Source organism: Antechinus flavipes, chromosome 5 (genome assembly GCF_016432865.1).
Source record: "Antechinus flavipes isolate AdamAnt ecotype Samford, QLD, Australia chromosome 5, AdamAnt_v2, whole genome shotgun sequence".
In the NCBI taxonomy this organism is placed as follows: Eukaryota; Metazoa; Chordata; class Mammalia; order Dasyuromorphia; family Dasyuridae; genus Antechinus; species Antechinus flavipes.
The window spans coordinates 296,908,260-296,923,597 of record NC_067402.1 but is presented as its reverse complement, the minus strand read 5'-3'; the positions used below and the strand labels follow the sequence as shown (position 1 = coordinate 296,923,597).

Below are 15,338 nucleotides of genomic sequence, written 5' to 3'. Positions count from 1 at the left end.
GCAAAGGCCCCGCCCAGTTCTCTGAGCCGCCGCAGGCCTGGGAAGGGACCCGCTCTGCTGGGGGGCAGCCAGGGCGGGCAGTGCGGGCCGGAGACGGGCTCGACCCCGACGTGCCACATGACAGAACCAGGCTGCAGATGCCAATGTGTGGCTGGGCCAGTCGGGGGCTTGTCTCACAAAGTCTACCATCCGGTCCCTGGCCCGGGGCCTGGGCCAGAAAGTCAGCCCTGTCCTGGGGCTGGGACCCAACCTGGAGAAGGCATCAAGCCAGGGGGCTGGGAGAAGGGACTTACGGAGCAGCCCGGACTGGCGGGGCCCAGCTCCAGCCGCCCTTCACACGCCCGTCTCACAAAGGGGCAACCTGATCCTCAGAGCTTTAACCAACGTGCCGTGGTCACCCAGCAGGCGGGAGGGTCGGGGGATGTGACCCCTGTCACAGGAAGCCCACAATGCCGCCTCCCTTCTGCTCCGTGGAGCTGAGGTGGGCCTCTCTTGTCTGGCATTCAGGGCCCTCCACAGCCCAGCACCCACCCCCTCCCCTCGCCACGCCGGAGGCCCGGTGAGACCGAACCCCTCTTGCTCCTGAATCCAGCCTGTGCTTCCTCTCCCTACCCCGGCTTTGGCTCACCCTGTTCCCCTCTGCCGGAGCTGCTCTCCCTCTCACTGTGGGATGAATTCCAGCCCATCTTTTAAAGGCCTTTAAAGGCCTTTGTGCATGTCTCCCAAGACCAGACAGAAAGCTGCTTACGGGACAAGAGGAGAAGACGAGGAGAGGCTGTAACCGGTGCCCAAGGGATCAGATGGCAGCCGAGAGGAGGAATGGGGGGGGGGGAATGGAGGGGAGGAGAAAGAGACACAGAGGAGGAGGAGAAAGGGGGCGGGGGACAGGCTTGGAAAATAGACTCTGAGAGCCTTGGACAGCGGTCTGGGACAGCTCTGCTGGCAATGAAAAGTCACCGGAGAGTTCTGACTGGAGGAAAGACGAGGTGCAAGGGAGGTGGAAGGGCCTGTGAAAGAGGGAATGGCAAAGGGGGACTGAGAGGATTATCCCAGGTTTGGAAGGGCCAGAGGAGAGCCAAAGATAACGGCTGGCTGGAGCCCATGGGGCCAGAAGGAGAATGGGCCACAAAGAGAGGCAGGGACAGCAAGAGGGGAAGGACATGAAGGGGGCCCACACAGTGCCCCTGCCACTGGCCAGTTTAAGCCAGTTTGCCAGATCCTGCTGGCCCAGGGAGGCATTAGGAAGAGCTCAAACTCTATGTCCTCCCTGGTCCTGAGCAGATGTTCCCAAAATTCTGGACGTTGCCTGAGAATACTTTTTTTTTTTTAATGAAAACTAAAATTGCTTCCAAATATGAGCTTCTCGCCCCCAAACACATCTCCTTGCTGGAAGGGCCCAGAGATACGTCTTGGACACATACCGGGTCCTTTTGTTCTGAAGAATTAAATACATAGCTGAGTGCGACAATAAATGCGGTCTGACATTTGGCTAAGTGTCCAATTAAGCGGCCAGGTTTAGAACTTTCAGAAAACGGCCTGAACTAAATCAACTGAACCCGAGATGTGCGTCCCACAAACAGTGCCCGGGTCCAGTTCCAGCCTCGGGCCGAATGAGGGCCACCATTTCACCGCAAGGCCTCTCAAGCTGGCCTGGGGGTCAGACCATCTGAACCCTGTGCCCCAGAGCCTTGGGGAGAGCCGGCGGGCAGGTCTCTCACCCTCCCGAGGCTGTTTCTTCGTCTACAGCATGGGAACAACCAAACTTGGCCGCTTTGGGAAAGACAAAGTGGGGAAGGGGCCGTGCCCTCTCACAAACAGGGCCAATCGGCACGGCTGGCTCATGTTCACTGGGGGGACTGCTCTCTCTCCTGCCTCTCACACTTTTCCCTCTGCTCCATTCCCGTGGCTCCTCGCTGTCCCTTGCCCAGACTCCTGGGCTCCCTCGGGGCCTTCCCCATCGCCATCCAGCCTCCGCTCAGCTCAAACACACGTGGCACTCTCACCTGCTTCTGTCCCAGATCCGCTTTCCCCCCCAACCCTGTAGGCCCCCATTCCCGTCCCATCTGTGTGCCCTCCCCGCCACAGCTCCCTCCCTCAGAAGCCCCCCCTTTCCCCGGGACTGCGCTGCAGGAGGCCCGGTACCATCTCCTTCTAGGGCCTCCTCTGTTAGCACTTGCTTATTTTCTCTGCACGCCCAGTGCCTGGCAAACAGAAGGACTCAATCAAGGCTGGACTCGTGGGCTCTCAGCCTTCCTTGCCCCTACTAGACCCTGCAGAATGGCCCAGATGGGCAGGGTCACTGTGGCCTGGGCTCGATCCCCACTGGCCTCCCAGGCAGAAGCTGCCCCCAAGACATTTGGGGAGGCCACGACTCACGGACACCGGGCAGCTCTCTGTCTCCTGTGTAAATGAGACGGGCACACAAGGCACCGGCTCTCCCTCCAGGGCCCTCCCGCCGTGTGTCCTTCTGAGCCGGGGCTTTCACCCGTCCCTCTTCAAGCCCGCCTGGCACAAGTCGGACCAACCTGCCAAATACTTGGCTCCCCACTGAAAACCCGGCGGTGGGACCCTCAGCCCTGGTACAGGACGAGACAGGGCCGGCGGGCCTCGGCTGGAGAAACCCCCCCGGCTGGCGCTCCTTCCAGGGGTTCCCCAAACCAAACTCACTCTCCTCCCGCTCACCCCTTTTCTGAACTTCTCCACCCTGGTTCACAGCACCCTTGGGCCCAGCCCTGGAGTTACCCCTACAGCATCCATCCCTGACACATCAGGCACGCGGGGGCTGTCTGCACAGGGAGGCCGCTCAGCCTCATCCCCCACTGAGCAGGCCTGCGCATGCGGTTATTAGCAGCAGCCTCTGGGCCCAGCTTCCTCACCCGCCCCAAGGCTCGACGTGGGGTCTCTCCCAGCCGCCTCACACTATAAGGCCCCGTGATGGGAGACAGGGAGCACTGCCTCAGCAGGCACTGCCCCGGAGAGCCACTGGCCTGGAGGAGCACAGAAGCAGGGGGGCCGGGCCGCCTGGGCCTGGCCGGCAGTGGGGGCCCCCTGTCTCCCGGGAACTCTGGGGCACGGGTGCTCTTCCCCAAGTCGCCCTCCCCCCATTTCTGTACACCCAAGTCACCCTGGCACTGAAAGAACTCGTGTTCGGCTTGGTCCCCCTTGGTCCCCACCGGGCCTCCCTCGTTCCTCTCCCACTTGCCCGCATCCATAAGCCGCCGTGCTTCCCCCGACACAGCCCTGCTCCGCGGCTCCGCTTCTCCCACCTCCCTCTGGAGCCCGGCCATCGCCCCCATCCTTCAGCGCTCGGCAGAGAGGAACTGCTCCCTGGGCTGTCTCTGGGTGCCTGGTACCATGCACCTAACCCTGGGAGCCCTAACCCACACCAGTGGCCAAGCGGGCCATGAGGAAGCCATCGTGGAGACGGTCCCCTGGGGATTGGGAGAACGGACTCGATGGGGGTCCCCTGAATTACTTGGTGCCTCCATCGCCCGGGAAAATGGAGGCAGGAGACAGAACTCCCAGAGACCGAGGGGGGCACTCAGCAAACACGAAGCGTGAACGCCCGGGGAGGACCCAGGGCGGGCACTCTGAGGCATTCCAGGCTATCGGTGAGGGCAGCGCCAGCGGGGGAGGCAGGAGGGCCGGAGGGCAGAAGGGACTTCCCGGCTGTGTGATCCTGGGCAGGTCACTTAACCCTGCAGGCCTCCGCTTCCTCATTTGTAAGGTAGCACCCCTGCCGCGGGGGTAAGGATAAAACGAGATCACAGCTGTGAACCGTTCTGCAAGCTCCCAGCGCCGCGGAAAAGCTACTGCAATTACTGCCGCTAATCCAGAGGGTCGCGGTGACTGACGCAGTGGCTGCCTGGCTCCGAGTGGGCCCCGGGCCCCGGGACGCCTGTGACGTGGGCCTGGGAGCGTGGGCGGCTGGGCAGGCAGGAGGCCTTCCTTGGCTCGGAGCAGAAGCCGGGCCGACCAGGGGCCCCACACTGAGAAGCGGTGCTTCCCGCCTGTTCTCCCCCGGGTTTAAGTCAGTTCCGGCGGCTGCGAGCGCGGCGACGCGATCCCGCCTGACCGTTCCGGAACGGCTCCCCAACGCAGAGGCGGGGCCTGTCTAGCTGGAGATTCAGACATTCCGGGGCTGCGGTGCCGTTAGCGGGATCGCTGCAGCAGGCCGCTCCTGCCGGATCCGGGGCCGCACGCACAGCCGCGGTCTTTATGTGTGGGGGAACGGCTCCGGGGGGTTCTTTAAGCCACACTTAGGCTGCCTCTTCAGCAGTTCTGTCCAGCCCCGGTCATCGGAAGCCTTCGGAGGGATTGCCAGCGAGCTGAGCGGAGGAGACGGAGAGTTCGTCATTCTGTTTCAGAATTCCACCCTGCGGACGGAAGGAAAGGCTCTCCTCGGGCACCGGCGAGCGCGAGATTCAGAGGCAGACAGAAGACTCCAGCGCCGTTTCAGAAACTCTAAAGCCACCCCCCTTCTTGGGGTCAAATGAACGTCAAAGACGGCCCGGGGAGGCGGCCACCCGTTGTCTGCTGCACTCACTGTCGAGGGCAGAGTCCGGGCTGAAACTCCCCAGGAGAAATCCCCGACGTCCGTCAGAGCCCAGGCTCTAATCTCCCTTCCTGGCTTCTGTTAAACGACGCGTTCTCCCCCTGCTTCCTCCTGACTGCCGCTGACGCGGGGACAGGCCGGGAGCCTCCGATCCAGGGCGTAGCGAGCCTGGCTCGTCACGCGGGCAGGGCCTCCTCCCCTGTCATCCGGAGCCAGAGCCCGGTCCCAGACGCAGGCGTCCCAACGGGCGGCCTCGGGGAGACCCAAGTCCTCGAAGCCTCTGCCGCGGCCGCTGAGCAGCCTCGTTCTGTCAACCTTCAAGGACCGACGATGCTGAGGGACGGAGCGGGAGGAGGCGGACGGAGCAGGAGGAGGCGGACGGAGCGGGAGGAGGCGGACGGAGCGGGAGGAGGCGGACGGAGCGGGAGAAGGCGGACGGCCCTGGTTTTCAGCACAAACGGCAGTCTGTCTGGGTGGGGATGGAGCAAAGGGACTGGGCTCTGCCACCAGCCTGCGGGGAGACCTCGGGCACTTTGCCAGCCCGCACTGCACATCCTTGCTCGTAAAGTCACTGTGAGAATTAAGACACCGAGCGAGTCGTAAAGGGCTACGCAGCCATAAAGCTTCCCTCTGCTTTTTCTCCTCGTTAGCTCTCCTACTTGCGAGGGACCGCACAGCAGCTCTTTGGGCCTTTCCTCAGCCCTCACTCTCCTCGCCCTCTCTGCAGCCACTGAGCCACCCCCCCGGGTCCTCTCCTCTCTAGGTTTGGGGTCATCCTTTGCTCTCTCACTCCCCTCCTCCTCTCTCTGACTGGATCCCCCTTCAGACCGCACCTGGGCGAGCCTCGAGGCTCCATCCCCAGCCTTCTCTTCCCCTCTGCACTACTTCACTCGGTGACCTCATCAACCCCCATGGATTTAGTTACTTCCGCTGCCTCGGCCCCACTGCCTCCCTCCACCTCTGCCATTTCTCTCACATGACCCCTTTCTCCGCACCCCTTCATCACCTCCAGCCCGCAGTACCGGGATCCCTGCCAAAATCTGCCTGACCCTAGTCTGCCCTCCCACCATCACTGCAGGGGTTTTCCTACGTGCAGGTCTTCCCTCCCCCGGCTCAGTAAACTCCTGGAGGAGCCGATACGAAATGCTCTGTGAGGCATCCAAAGCTCCCTCTGACCCTCCAGCCTGGCCACCTGCGGGCACCGGACATGTCAGTGGGGCACCACGTCCGTTCAGTGAGGGAGCGCACCTGGATGACGTCTCCTCTCCAGCCTTTCCAGGTCTGATTTTGCCCTTCTGGGATTCACTGCCAAAGGTCTGACCCCAACAGAGCCGTGAGACCGGCCATCAGAGGGCCCGGCTCCCCAGCATGGTCGGTCAGTCTCTGGCACATCAGACCCTCCCCATTCGTCAGGAACGCCATAGTAACCGAGTGAGCAGCCTCATCTACCTTGAACAAATGCCTCCGCTTGGGCAGGAGAGCTGGTGTCTGGGCTCCTTTAGGAGGCGTTCTCAGACCCAGGCGGGTGGGACCGGTCCATGTGCTTCAGCTTGGCCCTCCCTGGGTCTCCACCTTCAGGCAAGGTCATTTGTACCACGGATCTGGGAGCTCCAGAACAACTAGCCACGGTGCCCTAAGATGATCAATATGGGAGAACTGCTGAATGAATAAAAGGGAACTGAACACTTGCATACAGACGTCCACTTTCAAGAGCTTACGCGTATATCTTTCCAAGGAAAAAAAGCAAAATTCCCTGTCAACGTTTTCACCATCCCACCCCATGCACTGGCTGAAAGGAAGCGCCCCGAGGGATGACGCCTGAGCTCCACCTGCCATTTTACTGGGATAGCAGCCCTTTCATTCAACAGCAGGCACAGCTGGGAGCTGGGCTACACTTAAAGCCGCCCAGCAATGGAGGAACACATCAAGTGGCAGTTCCACCAAGAGGCTCCACTGATTCCCATCCCTTTGGGTTACTGAAGTGAACCACCTTCTCTCAAAGGCTACACAAATACAAGAGGCAGCCCTTCTTCAGAGCTCAACGAGCAGGACCGCCCCCCCACTACAGTCTGAAGAAATGCAAGCTTGCTCCTGGAAGCCCCCACACTAATGAGCTGCTCTGCCCACTTTGCACGTCTGGGTTCTATCCCAACCCAACTGCAAATTCTCCGATGGTGGGGCTTGGCCCCTTTGTCCTAAGGGAGGGCAGAGCTGCTGCCATGGACTGAGGACCAGCAAGGAGGGATTCATAAAAGCCAACATTTCCTTCTTGTAGGTCTTCAGTCCGTGCATCAGTGCACTGGGGGAGCTGGGGTGAAGTGAGAAGAAGAGCTTCTATTACTTGCCTAAGAGCACAGATTTTATAGTGAGGAAGATAATATGTCATTTAATATCTGAGCTAGAACATGACCTTAGAACTGAGAACATAACAAATCAGAACAAGAAGGAAACGGACAGAGCACAAAAAATGTCAGCTGGGGGGGAGTCTTAGAACAAGGCATGTCAAAGCTGGGAGGGGGCTTAGATCAGGGGACATCACATCTTGGAGAGGGCTTAGGACAAGGGCTATCAGCTGGGAGGAAGCGAACAGATGATGTCAGAGCTGGGACGGGCCTTAGAACAGGGGATGTCAGGGCTGGGAGGGAGCTTAGAACAGGGGGTGTCATAGCTGGAAGGGAGCTTAGAACACCAAATGTTGGAACCAAAAGGGCCTATGGAAATCATCTTGTTTAACCCCTTTACTTTTCAGAGCTGAAAACTACAAAATAGAAGGAGAAATAAGTTATTCCACATCACACCAAATATTGATTTCCTAACCTAACAATTTATACACCATAAATTGTGGCCTCAATTTGATGGCAAAGAGCACCAGGGGATAGAGCTAAAGTATTAGGATCACGTGAACGATGATTTCTGCTAGCCCTTGACAGTTACCAAGTATCACGTAGGTCCCCTGTATTTCCTGGACTCTACCAGTTCCCACTGAATGCTGGGAATGCCTTTGACAGCAGCCATGTCTTATATGGGAAAGTGCCTCCCAAAGACAAGCTGGCAATCTCCCTAAGAAAATGAATGTTGAAGATTCCAGCTGACATTTCATGCTTGATAACCATTTAGTGAAATAGAAAATTCCATAATGAGATTTTATACTCACAGAACATTTTCCAGCTAAGTTCTACTTAGGACCTAATGAAATTGGACAACTTAAAAAAAAGTATTCGTTCAACTGAGTAATTAAACATTGCTTATTCTCTCCTTCCAATAACCACAAAGAGCCAGTGTATTAAAACCATTCTTTTTTGTTTTCAGAAATGTGTCCATTCATAATTACTTTCCCATTGTCAAGAGAAGGAGGAATGGGTTTGACTGTATTACTCCCTTTCTCAAGAAGCTCCAAAGTCCTACTATCTCTAGGATCAAATATAAAAGTCATAGTCGGTCCTTTAAAGCCCTCGAGTCTGGCACTCACATTTAGACATCACCGGCCTTCACCTACTCTCTGATCCAGCTAAAGTGGCTTCTCATGTCCATATCCTGCCACCGGGCCCTCCCTCCTCACTGCTGCCTCTTAAAGTTCCAAGTTTCCTTCAAAGCTCAGCTCAAATATCACTCCATGGCCGTGGCCCTTCTTACTCCCCTCCCAGCTGCCAGGGCTTGCTTAGCATGCATTTTATATAAAAATGTGGTGGTCTCCCTCTACCCAGGACAGAACATAAGCTCACTGACAGCAGGAACTGTTCTCTTTAATCTTTTATGATTCCCGGCATACTGATGTCACTTACTATCATCTTGATCTCTGGCATTTGTATCAGCCAGAATTCTCTATGTCTTCAGATATTTAAATAATAGACAAACAAAATATATCCCAGAAAAGCCAAAGGTAAGAAGTCTGACCCGGATACAAGGGAGGAGTTCTTCTGGGTTCTCTGGGATCGACAGCCAGTCCAAACCAAAGCAAATTGAGTCCCACCGGCAGAGAAAGATGCCCATCTCTAGAGTTTCAGTGAATTTAAATGGACTGGAATAAGTGAATTTTAACTCAGGGGATCACTATATATACTACTGTGGGCCAGAATCCCTTAGAAATGGAGTAGCTCTTGAAGTCAACAAAAGTACTGGAGTAGAATCTCAAAAATGGCAGAATAACATCTGTTTGAATCCAAGAAAAACCAATCAACGTCACAGTAATACAAGTCTATGTTCCAAACATTGATGCCAAAGAGGCCCAAGATGATCTGTTTTATAAAGACATCTTCTAGAACATCTTCTAGAAATACCCAAAAAAAGTCACATTAATCAAAGGGGATTGGAACAATAAAGTAGGAAATCAAAAGATAATTGGAATAACAGGTAAATTTGATCTTGAAATATAAAATGAAGAAGGGCCAAGATTAATAATTTTGTCAAGATAACTTGCTGGCCATAATAAACACTTTTTCCACTAACCAAAAGGCATGTATACATGGACATCACCAAAGAGTCGATGTCTAAATCAGATTTGCAACCCAATGTGAAGAAACTCCATATAGTTAGTTAAAATAGAAGCAAATTGTGGCTCAGATCATGAGCTTCTTATTGCAAGGATCAGGTTGAAATTAAAGAAAGTAGGGCCTACCATCAAATCATAAGAATATGATCTAAATAACATCTTTTATGAATATGAAGTGGAGATGATGAATAGATTTAAGGGATTAGATCTGGTAAACATAGTGCCTGAAGAATTATGAACAGAAGTTCACAATACTGTATAGGAGACAGCAACAAAAAGCATTCCAAAGAAAAAGAAGGGCAAGAAAGCTGTCTCTTGAGACTTTACAGATAGCTGAGGAAAGAAGGAATGTAAAAAGGAATGATGTATCTAACTGAATGCAGAATTCCAAAGAATAGCAGGGAGAGATAATGGGAAAGGTAAGAGATATTTTTAAGAAAATTTGACATATCAAGGAAAGTTTCATGCAGAAATGGACATAATAAAAGACAAAAATGGTAGAGATTTAACTTAAGCAGAAGAGAGTAAGAAGAAGTTTCAAAAAAATAGAAAAGAACTATTCAAGAAAAATATTAACATCATCAATAACCAGGATGGTGTGGTTATTGATTTAGAGCCAGACATCCTGGAGAATGAAGTTAAGTGAGCTGCAAGAAGCACTGCTACAATAAGGATCTATTTAAAACCCTAAAAAATATGCTGTTAAAATGCTGTACTCAATATGCCAATAAATTTGGAAAACTCAAGAGCGAACCAATGGATTAGGAAAGAGAGGTTTATTTCTCAGTCCTAAAGAAGGACAATGCTGAGGAATGTTCAAATTAGCAAACAATTGCACTCATTTCACATACCAGCAAGGTTATGCTTAACACTCTACAAGTTAGAACCCCCAGAAGTGAATCAAGAACCCCCAGAAAAGCAGTCTGGTTTTCTTAAGAGGCAGAGGAACTTGAGACCAAATTGCCAACATTTGCTAAATTATAAAGAAAAAAGTAAGAAAGTTCCAGGAAAACATCTACTTTTGCTTCATTGACTGTACTGTGTGGAGTATTACAAAACGTTGCAAGTCATCAAAAAGATGGGAGTGCCAGACCACCTTACATATCTCCTACAGAACTCGTATATGTGGATCAAGAAGCAATGGTCAGAACCAAACATGTTAACAAATGATTGGATTAAGATTAAAATCAAGATTTATTTATTTAACTTATATGCAGAATACATCATGTAAAATTCTAGTCTGAATGAATCAAAAGCTGGTTTTAAGGTTACCAGGAGAAATATCGACAATCTCGGATATGCAAAGAAACTACTCTGACAGCCCAGAAATAAAGAAGACTTAAGAAGCTGCTATTTTGGAGCAAAAGAGAAGTGTATAAAAAAGCTGGATTGAAGCTCAACACCAAAAATCTTGACAATTGATCTCTTCACTTCCTGGCAAATGGCAAGAAAGAAATGGAAGTAGTGTCAGATTTTATATTCTTGAGCTCAGAGTTTACTACACATGGTGACTGCAGCCATGAAATGAAAAGACACTTGCTTCTTGGAAGGAAGGCTTTGGCAGATCGGACAGCAAACTAAAAAGCAAAGATATCTTGCCTGCAAAGGTCCATGTTGATAAAGCTGTGGTTTATCCAGTAGCAATATGTCGCTGTGAGAGTTGGGATTGTAAGGAAAGCTGAGCAACACAGAGTCAATTCTTCTGACCTGTGGTGCTCAAGAAGACTTCTGAGTCCCTTCAACAGCACAGAGATAAAATCAATCAATACTTAAGAGAAAATAATTCAAGCTATTCACTAGAAGATGAAGCTTAAATACTTTGGTCACATAATGAGAAGATGGGACTTATCGAAGGCAAAGGAGAAAGGTATGGCAGAGGATGAGATGGATAGTCATGAAAACAAAGAACATGAGCTTGAACAGATTTGAGAAATAATAGAGACAGAAAGGTCATGTAGGGTCACAAAGATAAAACAGGAGGGAACAACAAAGGAAATGTAATCTAAACCCTCCCATTGCTGGTTCATCCCAGATAGCAACTAATAATCATCCAAGCCCGTTTTTGTATATCAGTTCCTCAGTTTACATCATGGCACTCCTGCATTCTCATAATTCACAGTGAACTACCTACTAAAATGCAACATGTTTCCTTTGCACTCAGCCCTTACACCAGGCTTCTTGTCATACAAGCACAACTAGCATCAAGTCATTGTAACTGCTCTACTCCCTGCCCCTGAGCCAGGACCAGCTGGACACTGTTCTTTACTCCCAGTGCTAAACAAAAAATTTCCTGGTAAGAATCCCCTTAGTAGCAAAGAGGCATCCAATATTTTTTCCTACTAGCCATGCCTAGAACCCAGAGTAAGAGAGAATAGGAAAAAAAAAAAAATCTTGGGGTTTTTAGGCTTACAACCCAAGTTCAGAGACCATGTTTCATTAGTCCCCTCCAGAAAGTCTAAAGAGGTATGGGTGCGTGTATGTGTGTGTGTGTGTGCGTGCGTGCGTGTGCATGCGTGTGTGTATGTATGTGTGTGAACATGCACACACGTGCACAATGAAAATTATAGGGTGTGAAATTTCAAGAATGCCCCAATGCATTTGCCATTTCTTGGGAGGTCTTGTAGCTTAGAAGCTGAAGCAAAACCCAGGATCTACTAATCCTACAGAGAAGTCACCAGATAATGCCAAAAGGCTGCTTTCTCCTTCCCAGTTTTTGTGCTTCCAGTATGGAATCAGGCCTCAAATGTCGCTAGTGAAGGTCTTGCTGCTAGTAGAAGGAGCCTGGATTATTAATAAGACGATCTGAGTTCCAGTGCAAGTTCTGCTACTGACTCCCTGCTTGATGTCGGAAAAGCTGTGTCCCCCGTAACTCAGTTTCCTTATTCATAAAAGAGGGTGGATGTAGGCTAGATGGCATCCAAGGTCTGTGCAAGCCCAACAGTCTGGGGAATTTGGGAGAAAGCAGCCGACTCTCCTCTCAAACCTCTTTCTGGCACATTGCTGAAGTCATCGTGCCCCATTCTTGAGAGAACCAGCTTTTCTCCCTCTCCTTCCACCAAACAACAGCTCTGAGGACTCACTGCAATGCTGGATGCTATGATTTCTGGCCACCTCTATGAGCCTCAAGCACTTTGCTTAATCTAGGTCTTGGTTCAGGAAGGACCTCTTTCCTACTGAATTCTGACTCATCCTTCAGAGTCCAAATTGAAAGGCATCTTCTGCAGGAACTATTCTTTGAAATTTGTATTATAATTATTCTTATATTATTGTATTATAATGTTTTCTTCTCATCCCTCCCCCCAGGCAGGCAGACTGTGCCTTATCTGACCTCTTTCTGTGTCCTATGCGGCAGGAGCATAGGGAACACTGGAGAATGCCAGGTGGTTGGCTGTTTAGTTTGGCTGGACTGTTTAATTGGCTGGATTATTGACTAGCTAGTTTATAATCCCACTCATCCCACCTAGAAGACATCTTCAGTTTTCATCTCTGTGTTTTTTTGTTTTTTTCTCTGCCCAGAAATCTATCTTCCCTCTACAAGTCATGTGAGCACACAGGGTGCTCCCAGTAGAACAGAGGTCTCTTGATAGCAAGGATTATTTTACAGGCTTTGTTTAGGCACCCACCAGCACAAAAACTTGTATCTAGCAGGAGATTAGTAAATACCTAATTAAATGGATTAAACTGATTTATTTCTGTAGAACAAAGTCCTCTATGAGATTTTTGTTTTGTCTTTAACATAAAATTGTAATTTCTCACACATAATGACCACTGAGTTCTTAGACAATGTGAAGGAACACTCTATCGGGCACTGTAACTCTGGTGCATGGAGCACTGTGCCCACTCCTGGGCACTCCACGATACTCTAAGCTGGAGAGGTCCAGAGGAAGGGGAAGAGTGGAGAAATCCCAGAGGACATATTATTCTAGAGTCAGTTGGAAGAACTGGGAGTGGGTATCCTGGAGAAGAGGACACTCAAAGGGGACATGACAGTGATCTTTAAGCAGGAGGAGGACAGTGGTCTTGTCCTACCGAGGCCCAGAAGACAGAGCAAAGAGCAGTGGGAAGGAAGAAGTTCAATGGAGGAACTTTGTAACCCTTAAGGTGATTGATAGGATCCTAGCTTTGGCTCTGGATCCTCCATGTTCTCATCTTATAGATGGGGAAATGAAGGTCCAAAAAGCTTCACAAAAAAGCTACACATTTCTAGAGCTGGGCCATGATGCTCTAGGGATCCCAGAAGAAGATCTATTTGGTCAGGGAGCTGAGCTTGGTGATTTCTGAGAGCCCCTCCAGCTGGAAAGTGTGAGATTCTAGAAGCTCTGAGATCCGCTTTCCAATCCTGGTTCTATCACTTGGCAGTGAAGGACTCTGGAGAAGCAATTAGTTCTTCCATGCCTCATCTGAGGAAACACTTTAGGGATCTGAGACTTTGGTGGGAGGACTCCTTCCTTCCAGGGATGCCCGTGGCACGCTTTCCGTGCCCTCTTGGTAAGTGACTATGGTTCAGAAGTCATCCCCCTGCAGCCAACACAGAGGCTGGAACCTCCCTCACTGTCCTTCACTTGCCTAGTTCTATGACAACAAAGCCCCTTGCCAGGTCTAGCATCTCTCCAACGAGAATTTGAACCCTGCCCACCTCGCCTTTGCGGGGCTGGTATGTGGACACGATGTTTCGTACATTGGAAAGGGCTATGGGAGCACGAGCCACAATGAACCCCCTTCCTCTTACAAACTGTGTCCCAGGCAGACTTATTTCAAAACTAAAAACCAACAGTTCCCTATCGGTCTTAATCACAGCAGCTCCCTGCTACTGACTGAGGAAGTGACAGGAGTGTCATCTGATAAAGGTTGGGACAGGCTATGAAGGAAGCCAGGAGGGAAAGGAGGCAATGCACAGACAGGTATTTAAAAGGAGGATATTAATCAAGAATGACCCCCAACTAGGAGACGTCATTGCATTGGCAAGTTCACCGAGGAACAGTTATGTGCCAGAAGGAACCGAGCTTGTTCCAAACAAACAAGGCACTGAAAGCGCCGCTTTCCCTGCTGCTGGGATTCTGAGTACAAAAGCTGGCTTTAGCACGGACAATGGCAGCGTGTGGTACTCCGCAGCAAAAATGAACCAATGATCACTAATGATCCGTGGCTGACTCTCCCGCACACTCGTTAGGAAGCCGGCGAGTGATGAGCAGCATGATGGGGGAGCCGGGAGGCCTGCACTAAAGTGGGGCGAGGAGGCCCCATTCCCTCCAGGTCACTGCCTGCCCCTGGTGGGCACAGAGTGGATATCAACTTTTATGTTCGCATCTGGGAGCCCAATGCAGAACAGGCAGGCTTTGCCTAAGAAGTTCAGGACAACCTTGGAAAAATTACCACCAAATGAGGGACATTAAGCTACAATGAACATGTTGCCGCAATTAAAATAAAATCGTTAATGAGGACAAGAGAGGAAAAACACTTGGGTTAGCACAAATGTGAGGAACCACTTTCCATGTCAAACCAAAGAGCTGATTCTTGGGCAGTCTATGGTTGGGGCCCAATGACAGCGCAAGGTTAAGTGCATTAAAGTGAGCATATTCCACACAGACTTTTTCTAAGGGAGCCCAGAAAAAGCACAACCTACCAACCACAGACAAACTGTGGCCGACTCAACTAAGATGGAAGCCCAGAGGATTTACATTTAAATTTCTGCATGGGAAGAAAGGAAGGCTCATTAAGCTGGTGCTCCAGAGCCCACCTGAGGTTCCTGTTCTTCACTGCCCATTAGTTAGCTTGCTTACTGGGAGCAGTGGGAGAAGAGGCACTCCCTGTTCTAAGACCCCTCCCCTCTCTGACATTCCCTGTTCTCAGGCCCCTCCCAGCCCTGACATCCTCTGTTCTAAGGCCCCTCCCAGCCCTGACATCCCCTGTTCTAAGTTCCCTCCCAGCTCTGATATCCCCTGTTCTAAGGTCCCTCCCAGCTCTGATAGCCCCAGTTCTAAGCTTGCTCCCAGCTCTGATAGCCCCAGTTCTAAGCCCCCTCCCAGCCTTGACATCCCCTGTTCTAAGCTCCCTCCCAGCCCTGATATTCCCTGTTCTAAGCCCCCTCCCGGCTCTGACATCCCCTGTTCTTGGGCTCCTCCCTCCCAGCTCTGACATTTCTTTGGTCCCTCTGAGGTCTGAAAAGGCCATGTCCTCAAGGCTCTCCCATCTTTGTTATTCCATGGCCCAAGATTCCTGGATGTGAAGTCAGGAGAAGTAATCTTGGATCATGGCCCCCTCACTGGTTAGTTCTACAACATCAGACAAGTCACA

The 15,338-nt window shown here is 51.3% G+C and overlaps 1 protein-coding gene across 2 annotated transcripts in view; it reads right to left on the bottom strand.

Annotated features, from left to right (window-relative positions):
* The window catches only part of TBC1D22A (TBC1 domain family member 22A), a 271,714-nt gene that overhangs the window by 14,444 nt on the left and 241,932 nt on the right, over positions 1-15,338 (bottom strand). The gene's annotated exons all lie outside the window — the stretch shown is intronic.